At 46.7% G+C, this 23,817-nt stretch overlaps 1 long non-coding RNA gene across 1 annotated transcript; it reads right to left on the reverse strand.

The window, feature by feature from the left end:
• Nucleotides 1-911: 911 nt before the first annotated feature.
• LOC311582636 lies at nt 912-8,098 on the reverse strand. The gene is made up of 2 exons (XR_014774178.1): nt 7,708-8,098; nt 912-1,507 (listed from the first exon to the last, which is right to left on the reverse strand). It is a non-coding gene; the product is annotated as an uncharacterized lncRNA (long non-coding RNA).
• Between the last annotated feature and the right edge of the window lie 15,719 nt (nt 8,099-23,817).

Below are 23,817 nucleotides of genomic sequence, written 5' to 3' on the forward strand. Positions count from 1 at the left end.
GGCTGCGTGTGCTGACACACGCTTTTAATTCCAGCATTCTGGAGACAGGGACAGGTGGATCTCTTGGTTTACAAAGTGAGACCCTGCCATGTTTTTTTTGTGGTTTTCTGTTTAGTTTTGTTTTGTTTTTTTCAGAGCTGACGACTGAACCCAGGGTCTTGGCGCTTGCTAGGCAAGTGGTCTACCACTAAGCTAAATCCCCAACCCTGAGACCCTGTCTTTAAAAATAAATTCATTAATCAAATTTAAAAATCTGTCATTGTAGCCGGGCGTGGTGGCGCACGCCTTTAATCCCAGCACTCGGAAGGCAGAGGCAGGCGGATCGCTGTGAGTTCGAGGCCAGCCTGGTCTACAAAGTGAGTCCAGGATGGCCAAGGCTACACAGAGAAACCCTGTCTTGAAAAACCAAAAAAAAAAAAAAAAAAAAAAAAATCTGTCATTGTGGAAATAACTCCATAACTGAAGGAAGGCGCCTTTCAGCCCAGCTCATGAACTGGAAGCCCCGCCCCGCCCTGCCATATTTATTCCTGTTTCCTCTGTCATACAGTTTGGGTGAAGAGCTGCTTAGTGAGCTGGGGTATAATAAGGTCAGCAGCGGACTGCTTGTCTGCAGATCTGAGACCCTGGGTTCCGTCCCCAGTACAGCAAAACTACATGGATGTTTAATAAAAGTGGGCTAAACTAACTTCTGTACCTGGGTGCTGGTCCCAGCGTGGGAACCAGGAGCCAATCAGAGTCACATTTCATCAGTTGCCTGTGGGGCACGACTTGATTTCAAAAAAATGCCAAATTATTAAACAAAAACAAAACAAAATAAAATAAAATGCCACATTATTAAAACGGGACAAGTCAAGTGTACGGCTGTTGGAGACGCCAAAAGAACGCTCATGGGAAGACTAACATCACAAGTGTTCAGTAATAGGTTTTATCCAGGGGCTGAGGGGTAAAGGTCGCAGTGGGGGCAGCTGGGAGGCTTCCTGTGCCCCTGTCATGGTGGTAGGTGGAGTTAGGTCACCCGGAAGCCCACAATCAGGAAAACAATCTCAAGTTACTTTTCCTGAGGGCCTCCTGCTGGACCTGTCTTCTTTCTGCACACACATCCAAATAAATAAAACAGTACACAACCAGGATTTAAAAAAAAAAATCTCAAATAATGTACAACACTGAAGTTGCTATAATTTACCTCTTCTGGCCTCAGTTTCCTGCTCCGTACATGCAGAATAATAGCACGTTCCTCCCACAGTTACTGTGGTGATCAAATAGGTGCATAGGAGAGGCACGTGGTGTGAGCCTGACAGGAAACGAGCGCCTGAGGTATCGTGTCACTTGCTATGGCAGACATTCTGCCTCCAGAGAGTTTCTTTGCGGAAACCTTCTGTGCTCACAAGGAAATACATGAAGTCCAAGCCTGTGGCCTCAGCACGTGGGAGATGGAGGCAGGAAGTAGGAGGGTCTGAAATCCAAGGTCACATGGTGAATCCAAGGCCAGTGCAGGATGCATGAAACCCTGCATCAAAAACAAACAAACAAACATCACAAACAAACAAACAAAACTGAGTTTGGCAACAGGGTAGATTTTAATCTCTGTGAATTTTGGGCCAGCCTGGCCTATGTAGCAAGCTCCAGGCTAGCTAGGTCTAGGTAGAAAGAACTTGTCTCAGAAAGAGAGGCGGGAGGGGAGAGGGAGAGAGAAGGAACTATGTCTGCACACACACGCACAGGGATGTTCTAATTGACGCAATATCCTGAGTATGTTCCTACAGGAACGAGTACGGATTCACCACTCTTTTTCAATGGCTGGACAGTATTTCACTGAGTTAGTGTACCATAATTTGTATCACCAAAGAGGCTATTTAATACACATAATAACTTATTTGTTCAGAGATTTTATTTTTGACAAATGCATGCAGACCACCATTTGAATAATTCAAGCACAGTTTTGACATCCACAAACCCTGTAAGGAACACAGCTGAGAGGCAGACAGGGACCTCAGATCATGAGCCAGAACAGACACCTCACAGGACATGTGAAAAACAGCCCAAGTGACTATACTTATTCTGGATGAGTTTGGAACAGAACGGAGCGTTAACAGAGGTGTCATGTTGTTTGTTCAAATGCTTAACTTCAGTGTAAAAGGATATTGGTTTTTACTATTATACTTTCCACTTGCCTTCCCAGCACCTCAAATTCAATCAGTGTCCTGCTGCGCTGAGGTATTTTGAAATGTGCCAAATCTTAATTGAAGTGGAAGAGACTGGACCCATAGTTAATACTAGGAGCACCAGGGAGTCCAGTTTACGGAGGTGAGCTGGTGCTAGCTCAGCATTTCAACTCCTCTGGGCTCCTGGGCCCTGCTTACATTCTAACTGGGGCCTGGGTGGCTGGGTGCTGAGCTGGGCATGGTCAGACACGCAGCTCTGGGTCCCTTGGAATGTGAGAATAGATAGCATTATGTTACAAGGTCAGGGGCTGTACGTCACTAGCACCGGCACGCCTTCCACCAATATGGAGTGTCCCCTGCTCCAGACACTGTGCTGGGAGCTGGAGAGAAAGTAACAAGAGGAAGAGACTGGGTTTCCACCTTCATGGGGTTTAGATTCTAGTCAGGAGCATCCATACAAGAAAGTAAATATATAAAACACGCAGACCTTTAAAAATATTTGTTTTATGCTGGGTGGTGGTGGCACATACCTTTAATCCCAGCACTTGGGAGGCAGAGGCAGACAGATCTTTGTGAGTTCGAGGCCAGCCTGGTCTACAAAGTGAGTCCAGGACAGCCAAGGCTACACAGAGAAACCCTGTCTCAAAACACAAACAAACAAACAAATTGTTTTATTTAAAATGTGTGTGTGTGTGTGTGCGCGCGCGCGTGCGTGCATGCGTGCGTGCAGTTTCCTGAGGGGGCCAGAGGAGTCAGATGCCCTGGAGCTAGAGTCACAGATGCTTGTGAGCCACTCAATTTGGATGCTGGAATTTAAACTTGGGATCTCTGCAAGGTTGTTATGTGCGTTTAACAGCTGGTCTATCCCTCCAGCCCCAATAGACGGATCCTCTGAGTAGTGCCATGAACATGAATCACCAGAGTGATGAAACAGAGAGTAACTGAGCGTGTCCACTGCATTCCTGTTGCTACCACAAGTCTCAGAGCCTGGGCATGTTATTGAGAAAGGAGTGTTGCCCAACTCAGAGGGTCAAGAGCACTGCACTGATGTCTTCTCGTCTCTGGTCAGGAATTTCGTGGTGGATGGCACCATGGGGAGAGTATGTGCAAGAATGCTAAAACTGGAAGCAAGAAACCAAGGAAGGACCCAGGCCTATTATTTTCACAATAACCCAATTTTCAGGAATGAATCCAGTGCCCCCAAGACCTGTGTTAATCCCTTTAGAAAACAGAGCCCCCCCCCCCAAAAAAAAAGCCTGATGAAATCAGACTGAGCCTCACCTCTTACAGGTTCCACCTCTTTAACATCCCCACACCTAGGATCATGCCTCAGGACCCCACACCCAGGATCATGCCTCAGGACCCCACACCCAGGATCATGCCTCAGGACCCCACACCCAGGATCATGCCTCAGGACCCCACACCCAGGATCATGCCTCAGGACCCCACACCTAGGATCATGCCTCAGGACCCCACACCCAGGATCATGCCTCAGGACCCCACACCCAGGATCATGACTCAGGACTACACACCTAGGATCGTGCCTCAGGATGTGCACACTCAATGGACACACTCAAAGGATTTCCAAACCAAGGCATCTGCTTCCGGTGGGAGGTACCGTGAGCTATGGCTTGATAAATGGGAAGGGCCCGGCTTTGAAAAGATCTGCAAAAGACCCTTCTAGACTAAAGGAAGACCAAAGCCAAGACCCTGGAGTAGGATGTACCAATGGGCTGAAGCAATGGACATGTGTATCGTAGTGGGGCACAGCAGAGTAGTCTCTGAACCAGCAAGATTGGACAGACCGCAGGGAGAAATTCAGACTTTGTTCTAAATGCCAAGAGATGTACAGGGGATTTTTTTTAAAAAGACAGTTTCTCAGGCCAGACAGTGGTGGTGCACGCCTTTAATCTCAGCACCCGGGAGGCAGAGGCAGGCAGATCTCTGTGAGTTTGAGGCCAGCCTGGCCTATCTCAAAAAACAAAACAAAACAAAATGACAGGATTTCTCTGTGTAGCCTTGGCTGTCCTAGACTTGCTTTGTAGACCAGGCTGGCCTCGAACTCACAGTGATCCCCTGCCTCTGCCTCCTGAGTGCTGGGATTAAAGGTCTTGCCACGATGCCTGGCAAATCCTGTTATTTTCAAAGAGACTGTTAACCTCTTGTTTCAAGGATGCAGCAACAGAGAAGTCAGCTGCAACTTTTCTTTAAAGACACGGTGTCTTAGTTATTGCTCTCTTGCTGGGAAAGGACACCCTGACCACAGCGACTCCTATAAAAGAAAGCATTTCATTGGGAGCTTGCTTACAGTTTCAGAGGCTTAGTCCATTATCATCACGGCAAAGAGCATGGCAATGGGGAACAGGCTGAAAGAGAGATAACTGAGAGAGAGAGAGAGAGAGAGAGAGAGAGAGAGAGAGAGAGAGAGAGAGAAAGAGACAGAGACAGAGACAGAGACAGAGAGGAGAGAGAGAGACATCCTGATATGCAAGCAGAGAGATTCCGGGCCTCCTTCAGAGCCTCAAAGCCTACTCTGGTGATAGAATTCCTTCAACAGGCCACACCTACTGACCCTTTTATTTAATTAAAAATATTTTAAAGATTTGTTTATTTATTTATTGTATGAGCGTTTTATCTGCAGAAGAGGGAATCAGACCACATTACAGATGGCTGTGAGCCAACATGTGGTTGCTGGGAATTGAACTCAGGACCTCTGGAAGAGCAGGTGGTGTTCTTAACCACCAAGCCATCTCTCCAGCTCCCTTCTGACCCTTTTAAATAACGTCACTCCCTGGTGACTAAGCCTTCATATATATGAGCCTATAGAAGCCGTTCTTACTCGAATTACCACATCCCACTCTCTGGTCCCCATTTAGCCCAATTTCAAAAGTCCCCATAGCCTTTCGTGGTCTCAAGACTGTTCAAAAACCCCGAAGTCTCTTCCAAGACGCATGGCTGGTCTCTTATCTGAAAGCCCCTGTAAAATCAAAATGAAGAAGCAGATCACACACATCCAACACACAATAGCACAGAGTGTACATGGCCATTCCAAAAGGTGGACAGGGGAAATAGTGAGGATACACTAGACCACAGCAGGCAAGGCTGAAAAACCAGCAGGGCAAATTCCAAAAAACGTCTGTGCTTGATGTCAAAGCGCTCTTCAGATCTCCAACTCCTTTCAGCTTCATTAACTGCAACACACTTCTCTTTCTTGGACTGGCTTCACGCCATGTTAACACCTCTTCTTGGCAGGTATCCCAACATCTGTGGCATCCAAGCAATCTAGGCTTTACCTCCACAGCTTCACACAATGACCTCTCTGGGCCACCATACAGGGACATCCTTGACACATGCCTGGCTTCTGTGGCCTCTTTAGCCATGGAAAGAGATTCCACAACCCTTGTATTCTTTTTTTTTTTTTTTGGTTTTTTGAGACAGGGTTTCTCTGTGTAGCCTTGGCTGTCCTGGACTCTTTGTAGACCAGGCTGGCCTCAAACTCACAGCGATCCGCCTGCCTCTGCCTTCTGAGTGCTGGGATTAAAGGCGTGCGCCACCACGCCTGGCTAACCCTTGTATTCTTGACTCTAAAGCTACAGCCACATGATGGAAGCTGCCAGGTTCTACTGCTTGCTGGGGCTGGAACATGGCCCCCTTGTTCAAATACATTTGCATCAGTTTCTGTTGTTGATGGGCCTCTTCACTGTGTAAGCTTTCCTTTAATTCTTTTTCACAAGTTGGAAGCTTAGCTGGGTGAGGTCCTGCCCTGGGGTAACCAATGTTTTATCTTCTTGAGCATGAGGCTTGGCTCCAATATTACGTTTCCTGGCACTCCCCTTCTCCTCAAACTGTACCTTTTGTAGTTTTTCCTTTCTCAGTTTGTTCCTTTTTTTAAAATTATAGATCTGCATAACAGTGACCACTAATAATTGCATATCAGAATCAATACTAAGCTGTCTTGAAACCTCCTCTGCCAACACCATTAAACAGAAAGTCTTCAGTTTAGCTTCAGACATATTTTTAGGGCTAGGGTAAAAGGCAGCCACATTCTTTGTCAAAATATAGGAATGGTCTTTAGGCTATTTGCTAATATTCTTTCCCTCTGAGGCTCCTTGAGCTGGGCCTCACCCCCCCCCCCCCCCCAGTTCAAGTTGCCTTCAGCACGATATTGCATGCTCCTATAGGATGGCTCATTAAGACCTGCTTAAAGCATCCAACTGCTTTTCTGACCCAAAGTGCCAAAGTCTTTCAAGTTCCTCCAAACAACAGCATGGTCAGACATGTCACAGAAACCTCCAGCCCCTGCCACCAACTTCTGTCTTAGTTATCGTTCTATGAAGAGACACCATGACCAAGGCAATTATTATTTTTTTTCCCAAGGCGATTGTTATAAATGAAAGCATTTAATCTGGGGTTTGCTTACAGATTCAAAGGGTCATTTCATTATCATCATGACAGAGAGCATGGTGGTAGGCAGACCATGTTGGAGGAGCTGGGGGCTACATCCTGATCTACAAGGAGAGAGAGAGAGAGAGAGAGAGAGAGAGAGAGAGAGAGAGAGGAGGGGGGAGGGAGGGAAGGAGAGAGAGAGAGAGAGAGAGAGAGAGAGAGAGAGAGAGAGAGAGAGAGAGAGATAGATTCTAGGCCTGGCATGGGCTTTTGAAACTATGTCCACATCCTCCATCAAGGCCACACCTAATCCTTTTAAGCCTTACCTTTAAGTACTACCCACTAGTTACTAAGCCTTCAAATATATGAGCCCATGGGGGAGGCATTCTTATTCAGATCACATGAGGCTGATGGAGGCAGCATCTACAGGAGCATATGTGCTATCTGGTTATACATTTCTTCCTGTGGGGCAGAACCTGCTGTGGGTTCCAGAATCCAAAGATGGCCAGGGACTCCCAAGCACTGCTCCTCGGTTACCTAGGGCAGGGCAGTGTCTGATAGAGTGGACTAGAGAGCTACACTGAGACCCTGTCTCACTGAGGAGATCAGGCACTCCCACGTGACCATGGGCATCAGTTAGTAGAGGCCTTAGAGTCAGAGGAAGCCGACACAACTACGTTGGCAACCCAGACAGTCTCCTTTGGAACTCCACACATAACTGTGAGTTATATCCGGCCCATGCCACCTTTCCTGTCCCCTGCCAGAAACGCAGACTGCCTTCATCTCCCACACTGACACTACCCAGACCCTTTGGCTTCTCTTAAAACATACCTGCTGGGCTTTGTACGTGGCATGAGAATTGAACTTAAGAGTCTTACCATGTACCAGGCAGGGCCTCTCCACCCCTCCCCCACCAACTTCCTGTGGTAACCGGAAGGAAAGAAAACAAAGAACAGGCATGAGTTAGAGTAAGTCCAGGCAGCCCCTGCCGTCACTCCTAGGCAACAACAGACGTTGACCCCTGGCCTGAGCTGTGCTCACAAAGTATGATGCCTGATCGGAAAAGGCGTTTTTCTTAGTTTGGGTTTTACTGCTGTGAAGAGACACCATGACCAAGGCAACTCTTACAAAGGAAAACATTTCATTGGGGCTGGCTTACAGGTTCAGAGGTTTAGTCCTTTATCATCATGGCGGGAAGCATGGCGGCACGCAGGCAGACATGGTGCTGGAGACGGAGCTGAGAGTTCTACATCTTGATCCGCAGGCAGCAGAAGGAGACGGTTTTCCACAGTGGGCAGCGAGCATGAGCATAGGAGACCTCAAAGCCAGGCTCCGGCGACACGCCCTCAACAAAGCCACACCTCCTAAGAGTGCCACTTCTTAAGGGCCAGTCATTCACACAGGAAGTCCATGGGGGCGTACTTATTCAAATCACCACAGAATTACATACATTTGAAAAGAAATCCTTCAAACCGGACAGGTTCTTCTTCCCCTTACAAAAGCATGGCTGCCGCTCCCCACGACCAGCTCCAGGAACAGAGAAGAGAGGTGGATCTACAGTAGGGAGAATTGAGCAGGCGGTGAACAGCTGGTTAAGGGAAACCAACTGTCGGTTGAACAACTAGGCAGAGGAACCATTTGTTGAGCAGAGGTTGAGGAGTGGAGGAAAAAGAAATACTCAGAGACTCAGGCATTATGTGGTACAGGTGAAGGTCTTAAAGGCCAGGGGAACTTTTCTTTGGGCTCTCTGTCTGCCTCTGTCTCACTTGCTGTCAGTCTGATCCCTTGCTCATTGTCATCCATCTTCTATCTCTCTTTCTGCTTGCTGTTATCCATCTTTCTATCTGTCTTCTTGCTTGCTGTTCCCCATCTATCCATCTGTCTCTCTTGCTGTTTCTCACTCTAGCTTACTCTCTCATGTCTGTTGCTTGCTTTGCCCTCTCTCCTTGGGCCAACCCCAGTATTTTATTGAAGTGAAGTTCAATTTTTTCCTTACAGATTACATCATGAATTTTTTTTTTCATCTTTTACAATCACTTAGGGCAGCCAGGTGTGGTGGCACTTGCCTTTAATCCCAGCACTCGGGAGGCAGTGGCAGGCAGATCACTGTTGAGTTCGAGGCCAGCCTGGTCTACAAAGTGAGTCTAGGACAACCAAGGCCACACAGGGAAACCCTGTCTCAAAAAAACCAAACCAAAACAAAACAAAAACAATCACTAGGACCATCAAACATCAACAGAGTAACAAGAAAATAAAAAAGTTCTGTAACCTACAACAAAGCATACAACAAAAATCAATTAATTTCCAAACAATGGTCAGCAAAATCTGATTATTACTTCTTAAGCAATATTCAGGAAAGCTTAATCATAAATTTCCCCAGGCTAAAGCCAATGTGTTTACAAGATTGTCATAGCAACATAGCTTGAGCTAAATGTTTTCTAATAAAGAAAAAAATTCAACTTACTCCCAGTCTCAAACCAATCAAGTGTGCTATCCAAGCCTAGGTTAACTACCCTGGGGTCCTCTATTGTAAAATATCTATAAAGGATGATGTTTCAAGCCCACTTTCTATTGCTCTCAAAGCAGATCCTAAAGAAACGTGTCTACAGGTAACAGTATCTGGCTAGATACTTTTTTTTTTTAAGATGTATTTATTTATTAAGTCTATAGTGTTTTGCCTGCATGTACGCCTGCATACCAGAAGAGGGCACCAGATCTCATTAGATGGTTATGAGCCACCATGTGGTTGCTGGGAACTGAACTCAGGACCTTTGGAAGAACAGGCAGTGTTCTTAACCTCTGAGCCATCTCTCCAGGCCCCTATGTCCAGGCCTTAACTTTCTCTCATGCGGTTTCTGCTTGGGTGCTCACAGTCAGAGAAAAAAAAAAAAAAAAACTCTACCATTGTCTCAAGCTTTTGGCCAGATGCCTTCTTTCAACATTCTCTGTGGGAAAAAGTTTTCCCTATGTGAATTTCCTAAGGGCTGAGAAATAAAGAGGAAAAACAGTTTTAGGAAAAACAGCAGATTTCTAAACAACATGATACTTGGACCATACTTAATATTTGGGGGCAGTGGTGATCAGCTGGAGATCTTTGGAACTTTGCCAAGCAAAGCCGCTATGACTTATCCAGTCTCTGGAATGAGCCAGTACTGGATTATGTTTGAAAATCTGGATAAGATTTAAAACTGGGACTGGAGAGATGGCTCAGCAGTTAAGAGCACTGGCTGCTCTTCCAGAGGTCCTAAGTTCAATTCCCAGCAACCATATGTGGCTTACAACCATCTGTCATGGGATCTGATGCCCTCTTCTGGTGTGCATGACAACAGAGCACTAGTATACATAAATAAAATAAGTAAATCTTAAAAATAGAGATTTAAAACTGAGCTTAGATGGCTGCCAATCTTAGTGTGACAGGATTCTCTCTCTGGCCCAAGTTGGTGAGATGATTTGGGTATGAGGGGAGAGAGCAGCTGAGCTGATGGGCGTGGAGGTGGGGATTACAGTGTTAAACGGGGTACAGAACCTGAGGGCTAAGAACCAGGTCCAGTAGAGGCTGAGGCTGGACAGGAAGGGACCAGGCACTCAGCTCACAGATGCTACTGTTCTGACCCGTCGTCTTTCTGCAGTTGTTCCAAGACTACATGGATGGCTTCCATGCCTGCTTCCTCAGCTAAGTGGGCAGACAGGGCAGTGGGATGTGGATGATTTCTTGTGTCTGTGCTTTGACCAGCTTGGATTCTCCTTTCTGGGAGAGCTGGGTACATCTTCTGGCACCTGTGATTTTTACCAATTCAATGTGACTCTTGGCAGTCATAAAGGCCTTAATTAACCCAGGTGTGGAGGCACATGCCTTTTGTCCTAGTAGAGCCAGGCCAGCCTGGTCTACATAGCAAGTTCTAGGCTATCTAGGTGTGTCAGGTTGAATGAAAATGACACCCGTTGGCTGGTCAGTGGTGGTGCACAGCTTTCATCCCAGCACTTGGGAGGCAGAGGCAGGTGTTCAAGTCCAGCCTGATCTACAGAGTGAGTTCCAGGAAAGCCAAAGAAACAGGGAAACCCTGTCTCGAAAAAACCCAAAATAAAAGAGAAAATGGCCCTCAATGTTGAGGATATTTGATCCCTCTGTGAACCCTGAGATTGAGTATTGGAAAAAGACTGTTTCTAGTTGTGGTGTGGCTCAGCCCTAGAACATACCTTTAATCCAAGAACTTTCTATTTATTGTAAACAGGTGATTGTGGTGTGGCTCAGCCCTAGTACACACCTTTTATCCAAGAGCGCTCTGTAAACAGGATTAAATAAAATGAACTCTAGGTCAGGGGTAGAGCAAGAAACCAGCGGACTGGGAGTAAACAGAAAGGAGGAACACTGAGTTGAAGGTAGTTAAGACAAAGTGTGAAGAAGGAGAAATGGCGTTTCCCTTCTGGTGTGTGAGCTAAGTAGGAAGGTCATCTGGGTGCTCTCTCTGCCTCTTTAGCAGTAACAGTCTGGTCTACAAAGTGAGTTCAGGACAGCCAGGACAACACAGAGAAGCCCTGTTTTGGAAAACAAAACAAAACAAAAAAATCAAAATAAATATAAGATAAATAAAAGCCATCTCCACTCTTGCAATATCTGCTACTGGTAGGGTTTCACCCTAGCATCTGGCTCCTGAGTCTTCATTGGGATTTTGTTTTAAAAACAACACCCCATATACTCATAGGGAGTGGCACTGTTGGGAGGCGTGGCCTTGTTGGAGGAAGTGCGTCACTGGGGGTGGGCTTTGAGGTTTCAGATGCTCAGGCCAGGCCCAGAGTCTCTCTCTTCCTGCTGCCTGTGGATCCAGAATAGAACTCTCAGCTACCTCTCCAGCACCATGTCTGCCTGTGTGCCGCCATGTTTCCTGCCATGATGATAATGGGCCAAACCTCTGAACTAGCTCCAATGAAATGTTTTCTTTTATAAGAGGTGCTATAGTCATGGTGTCTCTTCACTGCAATAGAAACACTAAATAAGACACTCGGTCATCAGGGTGTGGCACTACCTGTAAGGGATTAGGAGTGTAGCCTTTTGGAGCAGGTGTGGCCTTATAGGAGGCAGCGTGTCACTGGGGGTGGGCTTTGAGGTCTTAAGGGCCTAATCAGGCCCAGTCTCTCTCTCTCTCTCTCTCTCTCTCTCTCTCTCTCTCTCTCTCTCTCTCTCTCTCTCTCTCTCTCTCCTCCCCCACCCCCTGCTGCACATCCGGATGTAGAACTCTCAGCTCCTTCTCCAGCACCATGACTGCCTGCATGCTGCCATGCTTTCCGCCACACTGATAACAGACTAAACCCTTGAAACTGTAAGTCAACCCCAATTAAATGCTTTCCTTTTTCCTTTCTAAGAGTTGCAGTAATCATGGTGTCTCGGCAACAGAACACTAAGATACCAGGACTATACAGTAAGACTTTGTCTAAAAATAAAATATAAAGAGCCAGGCGGTGGTGATATATGCCTTTATAATCCCAGTACTTGGGAGGCAGAGGCAGGTGGATCGCTGTGAGTTCGAGGACAGCCTGGACTACAAAGTGAGTTCAGGACAGCCAGGACAACACAGAGAAGCCCTGTCTTGGAAAACAAAACAAAACAAAATAAATACAAGATAAATAAAAGCCATCTCTACTCTTGCAATACCTGTCACATTTAATCTTCTGTCTGTAAATTCATTGACTCAAGTAAACTTGTAATTTATTGGTATGGAGCAAGACATACTCGGGGCTGGAGAGATGGCTCAGAGGTTAAGAGCACTGCTTGCTCCTCCAGAGGTCCTGAGTTCAATTCCCAGCAACCACATGGTGGCTCACAACCATCTATAATAGGATCTGATGCCTTCTTCCGGTGTGCAGGTACAGAACTCTATACATATTAATAAATAAATAAATAAATATTTTTTAAGGAGAGAGAGAGAGAGACGGACAGACAGACAGACAGACAGACAGACAGACAGACAGACAGACATACTCAGAGGTTTCTGACAAGGCACTTGTTCTCTTGCTCACTTGTTTGGTCACAAACACTGCTACCAAACACACAGCGCTCTTTGCTAATACTTCACTATGAAGGGAATGGGGCTCCCATTTCTGAGCTACAGGAACGGCACGCACAAGGTCACACCCGACCCAGCCATCACAGTTTGTGCCATGGTCTCACCAGCTCTGAAAAGCAGCCAAGACAGCACCCCATGTCTGTGAAGGGTCCTTGAGTGTGGCCGCATCTGCTTTTAAAAGAAGTGTTGTAACTTGAGTTGTTTTAAGTTTGGCGTTGGCATGGGAGAAATACTGAGGCTCTGGCGCCTGTGGGTAGTTCACTCACTTCATAGCCCTGGACTTCCTAGTCCTAAACAGTGTTGGTCAGAGGGAGCAAGCGGGCTTGGGGATGGGACTGGACAGATGTTGAGGATGCAGGGCATTTGACAGAGCAGAAAAGACTCCGCTGTGTCAATAGTACTGTGATGGCTCAACCTAGGTGGAGGGCAAGGCCGCGTCTTCCACAAGAGGAGATGGGGTGATTTAGGGGCAGGAAAACAAATCAGGAATGCTTGTCTGAGCACCTGAAACGTAAGCCGTGAGACCAGCAGGCTGTCAGCACGGTGCAGCTTTTCTCTCCGGCTCCCTTCAAGGCCTTCTTTGTCTCTGGTGTTCAGCAGTTTCACTATATCCTGTTGAGGTATGGATTTCTATCTCCCTATTACATCCAAGTCGATATTACTGGTCCCGTTTATTATGGTTGGAATTGTGTCTCCCCACCAATTCACAGTGGAACCCTGACGGAGAGACTCAAATAAGGCTTTATTCCGGAGACAAGCTCTTTAAAGAGGAAATTAAGAGAAACATGGTCAACAGGGCAAGTCCTAGCTCAGGACAATCCACGTCCTTGTAAAAAGGGGGGGGGGGGGGTTAGGCCACAGACATGAGGAAGGAAGAGCAGGTGAGGACGGGAGGAGAAGAGCGCCCTTTGCAAGCCAAGAACAGGGACAGACAACTCTACCGATGGCTTAAGCGCAGGCTTTCACAATCCAGCATTGTGAAGGAAACAAACGCATCTTGGTTTCGGTATTTTGTTAAGCCAGTGGCAGCAAGTGAATACACCGATGGCTCAGAACTCATGGCAGCGTTCTGAATTCTGTAGTGTTCCCAGCCGCTCCCCTCGAGCTAGGTCACATCACCTCTGGTTCTTTCTTGCTGTTCTCACCTGGATTTCAGTTTGACGTATTCAGTTTCATCCATAGATGCAACGTCTTTTATAACCCTCTTCTTCTCTTCATCTTGCCTGCTGGGTAATATCAATATCTTTATCGTCATTTATTCCTTTTCTCAGTATCTTGGTCAGTTTTGGCTTTATGTGTCTGTATGTCTATTACATTTGCTGAAACAGTTACATTTTATTCTTTTTTTTTTTTTTTTGAGACAGGGTTTCTCTGTGTAGCCTTAGCTGTCCTGGACTCGTTTTGTAGACCAGGCTGGCCTCGAACTCACAGCGATCCGCCTGCCTCTGCCTCCCAAGTGCTGGGATTAAAGGCGTGCGCCACCATGCCCAGCTTACATTTTATTCTTTAAACTTTAACTTCTTTTTCAAATTTCTCTCTCTCTCTCTCTCTCTCTCTCTCTCTCTCTCTCTCTCTCACACACACACACACACACACATACACACACACCGTTCATTAATTTATTTTATTTTTTATTTATTTTTAGGTTTTTGGAGACAGGGTTTCTCTGTGTAGCCCTAGCTGTCTTAGACTCACTTTGTAGACCAGGCTGGCCTTGAACTCACAGAGATCCGCCTGCCTCTGCCTCCTGAGTGCTGGGATTACTATGTCCAGCTTCATTAATATTTTTAAAATTACATTTTTCATCAGGGGTGGGACACACGCCACAGCATCCATGTAGAGCGCAAAGGAAACTGTTGAGAGTTGCTTCTCTCCTTTTCCCCTGTAGGTTGCTGGGACCGAACTCAGGTCCTGGGGCTTGGCAGCAGGTGCCTCCTCTGCTGAGTCATCTATCTTGCTGGCCTTCCACTCTTTGTAAAATATTTAGTTTTATTTTCATGTATGCATATGTGTTTATATCTGGGTGAGTGTGTGCTATGCATGTGTAGGTACATGTTCAGGCCAGAAGAGGGCATCAGATCCCCTGGAGCTGAAGTTACGGGTGGTTATGAGCTGACTAATAACCTGGGTCCTCTAGAAGAACAGCGAGCACTCTTAACCTTTGAGCCATCTCTCCAGCTCTAGCTTTTGATTTTTTTTTTTTAATGAAAATTAGATCCCTTAGCCGGGCGTGGTGGCGCACGCCTATAATCCCAGCACTTGGGAGGCAGAGGCAGCCTGGTCTACAAAGCGGGTCCAGGACAGCCAAGGCTACACAGAGAAGCCCTGTCTCGAAAAACCAAAATAAATAAATAAATAAATAAATAAGATCCCTTACAAAAGGAGACAGATTAACATGCAAATCCTCACTACCAATTTTGGAAATCAAAAAAGAGAATATGATAAGTTTAAAATACTGAAAGAAACGATGCAAGAAGGAAATTTTTTAAATGTTTTGTAACTGCCTTGTGGTCATTAACTTCAAACAAAAGGATACTTCTCAAGTCAAAAACTAGGGAGACAGGAGGTTCAGTGGGGGAAATGTCATCCCTATGGTAATTACTGCTTTAGGAAAGACTCATCGATGGATTCTAAAACAGCCAGCAAAATAACATGGGGAAAGCGACATGAAAATTGACTCAGTTAATTACCTCACAGATGACTTATTGATTTCAATCGGTACAAAATATCTGGTCAAAGAAGGAATCTGGTGGACATCCACTTAAGTGGCTGAACTGACGTCACCAATAATAGGACAGTCCAACACTAGGAGCTACTAATAAGGTATACTGAGGATAACAGTCCCTTTGCTGTGTTTCTGCCCAGAGAAGCTAACCTGATCCTAATTATGAGTGTACAAAGGGACAAACATCAAAGCGAAGGCCTGAACTTGACAAAACTGCTCATGTAAAGGAAAAATAAAAGTATTATAAAATCGATATTTCATTTTTTAAAAAATGTCTATGCATGGGTGCTTTGCCTGCACCACCTGTGTGTCTGGGGCCCTTGGAGGCCAGAAGAGGGCCTCTGGTCCCCTGGGACTGGAGTTACAGATGCCCGTGAGCCAGCACACAGACACCTAGGCACCTAACCTGAGTCCTCTCTGCAAAAGCGGAGAGTTTTAACTGCTGAGCTGTCTCTCCAGCCCCACTATTTCGTTATTAATTTTAGGGACAGCATGACCAGTGATTGCTAGATGTCCAAATAACTAAAAGCTATTCTCAGGATTATGTATGAGGAGTATTTGAACTGCTATATGTATGCTGTATTTGATGGCAGCCTTTTTAAACCTCTGTGTGTGTGTGTGTGTGTGTGTGTGTGTGTGTTACACATGTGTGCACATCTGTGTGAATGAAGGCAGGCACGGAAGCCAGGGTTTGATACTGGGATATGTATCTTCACTTCTCCACTGTTGTGGAAGGTTTGGTTTACACGTAAACATGTTTTAATCCCAGGTGTGGGGTATGGGGGCTGCTCCAGTTTCTCCGCAGCTGATGACTGCCTCCTGAGAGGGCACATGTGGTCTCTGTCAGTGGGAATAAAAGCAGGATCCAGGGAGAGCCCGGGGGCTCTGAGAAAGAAGAAGACCGCTGGAGTTTCCTTCTGCTGCTCCTGGCTGCTCTTGATGCAATGTGCTGAGAAGAAAATGAAGATCTCCTGAAACTAGGATTGGACTTTCCCCAAGGAACCCGACAACCCTAACCAGCAGGAAGTAGCTAAGGGAAACTATGTCCCCTTTCCCCACTATCTTTCTTTCTCTCCTACCTTATAAGGGTGGCTTGGAATGGATTGGGGTTAAGGAGGGAGAAAGATTTAAGGGACCCAAAATAAAAAGTTTTAAACGAGCCGGGCGTGGTGGCGCATGCCTTTAATCCCAGCACTCGGGAGGCAGAGGCAGGCGGATTGCTGTGAGTTCAAGGCCAGCCTGGTCTACAAAGTGAGTCCAGGACAGTCAAGGCTACACAGAGAAACCCTGTCTCGAAAAACCAAAAAAAAAAAAAAAAGTTTTAAACGTATGCCAATAATTGGCACCCAGACACAGGGCCTGAAATGATGGAAAATCTGGCTTCTGATGCCGTAGAGGAGACAGCAGGACACGGAAAAATGAATATGCTGTTTCAGAGTATGTGCAAAAGGTTCCCTGTGGCTTCTACCGCTGGGTCCTCTCCTGGTTTGCTCCCAGAGAGGACTCTCTCTGGTTTTGCTTTGTCGTCTTCCTGCATTCTGTTTTCCTTTTGGAAAGCATTGCAGAGTTGGCTGTGCAACTAGAGAGTTTGCAGGTAGAGGGTGAAGTGCTCGGAAAACAAAAAGTCCCGTTGGTAAAAGGAAAACACCTGGTAACTGAGAGCCGGAGTTTCCCACCATTGCTGCCCTGGCCTGCTCCTCAAAGCTCCCATGCCAAGTTCCCGAAGCCTCTGGGCAGGCTGGGAAGTCAGGAGGAGCAGAAGGCTGTACAGAGCGAAAGTGTTAAAGAGAGCCAGGTGTGGTGGCACACGCCTGTAATCCCAGCACTCGGGAGGCAGAGGCAGGCGTACTGCTGTGAGTTCAAGGCCAGCCTGGTCTACAAAGTGAGTTTAGGACAACCAAGGCTACACAGAGAAACCCTGTCTCAAAAAAAAAAGTGTTAAAGAGACACAGTCCATTAAAAAAAATAAGGTTAATCTTGAACAAACTGAGTTGCCAAAGGAGCAGCCTCCGGTTGCGAGATTACCACCATTAACTCTCCCCGAAGCCATAAACAGCTTCAGATATCAAAATGCTCGGTGCTTCAATTGTGGTAAATTCGGCCATTTAAAAAGAAACTGTGACCAAACTTCTAGAAGCCTCAGAGCTCAAATGTGCTATGCCTTGCCTGTGCTGTGCGGTATTGGGAAGAGGTCAGCTTGAGCACGGTCTGCTGCCTGGGCCACGTGGTGCGGGACTGGGGATTGCCTCGGGTGTGGCCTGCCCATCCAGGCCCTGCGACACTTGTCTGGGGGCGCATGACGGCGGAACAGTGAGGGTGTGGTGGTGAGAATGGCCGAGAACTCACATGCTGAACAGAAGCAACGGGAGCGCTGGACGGCGAGAAGCTTTCCAGGCCTGGAAGCATGCCTCCCGGACACACCTGCTCCGCAAGGCCGCACTTCTCCATCCTCCCAGACAGGTCAGTCAGCTAGAGACCCAGGACTTAAACCCATGAGCCTATGGGGGCCGCTCTCATTAAATCCACCACATTCTACACCCTGGCTTCTCCAATATCATATCGTAATGCAAAAGGCATTTAATCCAACTTCAGAAGTCCCTATAGTCTTTCTATTTCAACATTGTTAAAAAGTCCAAAGTTCGGGGGCTGGAGAGATGATGGCTCAGTGCTTAAGAGCACTGACTCCTCTTCCAAAGGACCCAGGTTCAATTCTCAGCACCCACATGGCAGCTCACAACTGTCTGTAACTCCAAGATCTGATACCCTCACACAGGCATACGTGCAGGCAAAACACCAATGTACATACAATAAAAGTAAATAAATTATTTTTTTTTAAAGTCCAACGTTCATAATCTCGCCTGAGACTCAAGGCAATCCTCTTAACCAGAACTCCCTGTAAATCAAAATACAAAGTACATGCTTCAAACATACAAAGATCAACATTCCTGGGACCCACAAACCCCGCCTCTCTTTATAAACCCACTGCCCTTGGAGCTTGGGGTCACTCTCCTATCCTGCTGCGTCAGAAAGGACTGGGATCCGAAGCTCCGAGCCCAGAATACAGGACCCTGTATATGTTGCATTGGTATCAAGCCCTAGTGGTCTTTTTAAGGGACAGGCCATATATTACCAATCCAAAAGGGAAGGATGCAGGCACAGTGAGGAAATACTGGTTCTAAGAAAGATGGAAGGCTAGCAGGACAAACTCCAAGTCCCATAGCTCTGTGTCTAAGAAGATGATGGTTTTGATGACTCTGCCTGTTGGGGGTTGGTCTGGTGCTCTATGAATACAAATGGTGAATTCTGGGCCTGAGATCTGGTCGAGTGAGGGCACTGTCACGTAGCCTGAACAATGTTGTGCAAACTTTGCGCCCCAATTATCTCTGATTGGTTAATAAAAAAGCTGGGCAGCCTGTAGCTGGGCAGAAGAGAGGTAAGTGGAGCTTCCGTTCCTGGGCTTGGGGTCTCAGGTAAGGACCACGATGGGGGAGAAGAAAGAAGAAAATATAGAGTGAGGATGTCACCATGAGGAAGTGACCTGATGGACCACAAACAGCCCAGACGATATATGGCAAGTGACTTGGGGTTGTAAGGGCAAAATTAATGCCATATTCTATATGTAATGTATATTCTGCAATTAATGATGGTCTGTATGAGAACTTGTCCCCTAGGTCACCCTTCTCCCTGCATTCTGGGAATGACACCTGCCAGCAATCCCCAGAAACTCTACTGGAGCGATTACATACAATTAGCTCCCAAGGTTCCTCTGAGATAAAAAGACTTCCCCTCCAGACTCAGCCTCCACCCAACCTGCCTAAAGATCAGCATTCCTGAGACCTACAACTTCCCTGAAGATCCAGCCTCCACCCAACCTGCCTAAAAATCAACATTCCTGGGACCCACAAACCCCGCCTCCCTTTATAAACCCATTGCCCTTGGAGCTCGGGGTCACTCTCCTACCCTGCTGCGTCAGGAAAGACTGTGATCCGAAGCTCCGAGCCCAGAATACAGGACCCTATGTGTGTTGCATCAGTATCGAGTCCTGGTGGTTTTTTTTTTAGGGGTCTCGCGATCTGGGTGATCTCAGTATTACACTGTATTATTACAGTATTACAGGGTGTGTGGCTGGGGTGTAGCCAGACTAACTTAGATGTTGTGGAAGTTTTGGTTTAGATGTAAATATGTTTTTGTTTTAATCCCAGGTGTGGGATATAGGATGCTCCAGTTTGTCCACAGCTGATAACTACCTCATGAGAGGGCACATGATCTTTGTCAGCTGGGAACTGCTTCATGATGGGGCGTGGTCTTTGCCAGTGGAGATAAATGCCAGATCCACAGAGAGACTGGAGACTGGGAGAAAGAAGCAGGCTACTGGTGCTCCCCTCTACTGTTCCCGGCTGCTGTTGATGCAGTTTGACAGAAGAAGTTGGAGATATCCTGAAATGAGGATTGAACTTTCCCCAGGAGTCTGATGACCCTGAACAGCAGGAAGTAGCTAAGGAAAACTACCACCCTTCTCCCCACTAACCTTCTTTCTCTCTACCTGGTGTTGGGGTATTGGAAGGGATTGACATGGAAAAGAGAGAGGAGATTTAAGGAACCCAAAATGAAAATAGATTTTTAAAAATATGCCTACACTTAGAGGATTAGCACAAAAGAAAATCTGTCCAGTTATTGATCTTAAAGCTTATTAACAAATATAATAAGTCTTTGTGTCCTTTATTTGGGAACTAGAGTAGGTGATTAGGAAAGCCCTCACCAAAATATAAATTATCTATAAATTATCTACTATATCTGCCCTTCTGGCTTTGCTAACTGCAATATTACTTTTCTCTCTTGGACGTGTTCTAGTTCCCATGTGCATCTCTCCTTGGCACATCTCCCATGGCACTGGCACCTCTACTGCCTTGGAGTCGTCAAGACAATCCTCACCCAGGCTTCACTTTCACAGCATTTCACAATGGTCTCTCTGGCCTCTTGCCCTCTCAAGGCCTTCCTCATGCCGGGACTTCGCTGACATCAGTGGCTTTCCTTAACCAGGCAGGAAGGTTCCACAACCCCTTTATTAGCGTGACATGAATGACAGTGCCAAGTCTGAGTACCAACTTGGGGTGCACCCTTTTTTCTATCACAGGTTGAAAGCTTAGCTGGGTGGGGAGCTTAGCCCACAGGACACTCCTCCCTTTATTTGAATGAGCACTAGGCATTGGGCCTCTCCTTAATCTCCTCATCTCTTTCAGCACGAGCCTTGGCTCCAACACTAAATTTCCTGGTGCTCTTTTCTCTTCAGACTACATATTTTGTATTTCTTTTTTGCCCTGCTCACTCTTTTTCACTGTAGACATCCAGAACAGGAGTTACTAATAGCCGTACAGCTGAGTCAATATTAGGCTGTCTTGAAATTAGTCTATGACTGTCAAGTTTATCCTGGGGTGAGTTCTTAGGCAGAAGGCAGCCACTGCCTTTGCCAAAATATTCCAAGAGTTGTCCCAACCTACTGGCTAATATTCTTCCCAGAGGGCCAGGCGTGGTGGCGTACGCCTTTAATCCCAGCACTCAGGAGGTGGAGGCAGAGGCAGGCGGATCGCTGTGAGTTCTAGGCCAGCCTGGTCTACAAAGTGAGTCTAGGAGAGCCATGACTACACAGAGAAACCATGTCTCAAAAACAAAAAACAAAACAACAACAAAACATTCTTTCCCACTAAGACGGCTTGAGCTGTGCTTCTGCAGCCCACAGAGGTCTCAGCTCTACCGTCCTCCAAGTGCCTGCCAGGATGGCTCACTCTGTTCTGCTTACACCATTCAACGGCTTTTCTAATCCAGAATCCCAAGTCTTCCACTTTCCTGCAAACCGCCACATGGTCAGGTCTGTGAGGAACCTGCCTAACTCCATTTTGAAGACAAGAGTCATTGTGTTGTAGTGTTAAAAATAAGTTAAAAAAAAAAAGTTTCCATACCTGGCAATGGTGGCGCGCACACCTGTAATCTCGGCAGCCAAGGAAACACAGAGAAACCCTGTCTTGAAAAAAGCAAAAAAAAAAAAAAAAAAAAAAAAAAAATCCCATTTACTGTTTATTAAGTCTCCCTGCCCCACCCATGGCCTTGCCTTGTTTTTGAGAATACCCAAACATCCCTAATCAGTGACTACATGGTGATAACTATTGGTGTTTTGTTTGTCCTAAGATTTTTCTGTACTGCCTTACTGCTCTATTGTCTCTGCTTTGCAATTACTGATGTGTTTGTTCCTTAAAAGGGCCCTAACCCAGCTTAGGAAGCAGTCACTGGCCAGCTCTCAGATGCAACCAGATAAAAACCAAACTTGCTTCAAGTCTGGCTAAAAAATTGTGGTAGTGGTCTTATTCTAGCTGGTGAAATGAACAGTCTGCCACAATAATGGCCCGGTTTCTGGTACCGACTTCTGCGTTAGTAACTTTTCTATTGCTGTGATAAGACCCAATGACCAAGGCAACTTGTCAAAAAAAGCAATTGATTGGCCTTAAGTTTCCAGAGGGTTAGAGTCCGTGATGATGACGTGAAGGCGTGGTATCAGCAACAGATGAGGAGGGTCGCATCTTCAATAGGACACAGGGAGAACACTGGAGGTGTTGGGAAGCTTTTGAAGGCTCAAAGCCCACTCCCGTGACCCCACCTCCTCCAACAAGGCCACACCTCCTGATCCTTCCCAAACAGTTCCACCAACTGGAGACCAAGAATTCAAACGTAAGTGCCTAGGGAGGTCCTTCTCATCCAAGTCACACCAGGCAAGCACTGTACTAACTGACCTACCTTCCAAAGTCTATTATATAGCCCAGGCTGGTCTTGAACTCAAGATACTCCCACCTCAGCTTGCCAAGGATTGATGTATTGGCCTTTGTTACCATACCCAGCTTGCTAAATATACTCTCTGTCTTAGCTACCCTTTCTATTGCTGTGACTAGAAGAACACCATGACCACGGCAATTTCCAGAAGGAAGGATATATTTGGGGTTTAGGTTTGAAAGAGCTAAGAGTCCATCACCGTCTCGGTGGGGAGCATGGCCACAGCCAGGTGGCACGGTGCTGGAGCACACAGCTGAGAGCTCACATCTCAATCCACACACAGGAGACAGAGAAAGCTAAGTTGAAGCCTCAGAGGCCAGCCCCAGTGACATACTTCTTCCAGCATGGCCGCACTTCCTAAGCCTTCCCAGAGAGCTGTCACTTGGAGTTCAAGTATTTAAACCACGGTGGTGGCCGGTCTCATTCAAATCACCACACTCTTTAAAGGAGTTTCAGCTACACCCGGGTTTGTTTTGAGATTAGATTCTCTCTCTGTAGTCCAGGCCAGCTCTGAAATCATTTTTTTTCCCCCTGAGACAGGATTTCTCTGTGTAGCCTTGGCTGTTCCTGGACTCACTTTGTAGACCAGCCTGGCCTCGAACTCTCAGAGATCCTCCTGCCTCTGCCTCCCAAGTGCTGGGATTAAAGGTGTACGCCACCACGTCCAGCTTGAAATCATTACATATACCAGATTGGACTTGAATTCATGTTCTTTTTACCTCAACTTCCAAGTGCTGAGCTTACAGGTCGGCCCCACCATGGCCAATTAAGTCTGTTTTAGTAGAATTTTGCTGATACCCCCATATCAGAAATGTCCATATGCTTTGGTTGGCCAATTAGTTTTCCCTAGGCCTGGCTCTAAAAGAGGCATCAGTATGAAGGTGGTCAGAGAAGACAAAGGAAGGTCAAAGGGTTGTTCATTGTTCTTTCTAAACCCTGCTGCAGAAAGAGTGGGCACAATGGGCTACGCTGGCACACTCTGAGTCCTCGGTAAGTACCAAGGAATATCGTTTATCTCCCATGTTGACTTGAGTCTCTGGTTTTTGCCTCAGTGACTGGGGAGGAAAAGTCCCCTTTGCTTCACCTATTAATCATCAGGGTGAATGTCGCCAAAAGGCAAGAGCAAGGCAGCTCCTAGAGCCAAGTATAGGGAGGAAAGGATGCAGGAGAGACAAGGTAGTCAAGGATGCAGGGAGAGACAAGGTAGTCAAGGATGCAGGGAGAGACAAGGTAGTCAAGGATGCAGGGGGAGACAAGGTGGTCCAGGATGCAGGGAGAGACAAGCTGGTCCAGGCAGGGCACAGACCGGCTCTTCAGGGCTCCTGCCTGGGCATGGAGAACTAAGGAAGACAGCCATGCTGATATCCTAGATCCCTTTTACTTGGGAACCTCTATGGCCCACTCCAGAGAAACTGCCCTTTACCTTGGAGCCGGATCAGATGCAACACAGAGTTATCCTAAAAAGGACTGTACGTTCTTTAAGGCAGCTCCAGGTTCTTGTATTAAAAATTAACGGGGTTCATCTGGAGCTTAGTCAACGCTGTCTTCTCTTCCCTTCCCGTGGAGGAGCCCGGCATATCCCAGGATGACCCGCCTTTCCACCGGGGACAGCCATTGGCTTATCCCCTGGGTAGTGGAAAGTGGCTCCTTAGAAACAGAGCTC

Source organism: Acomys minous, assembly GCF_964271855.1.
Source record: "Acomys minous genome assembly, chromosome: 2".
NCBI classification, from domain to species: Eukaryota; Metazoa; Chordata; class Mammalia; order Rodentia; family Muridae; genus Acomys; species Acomys minous.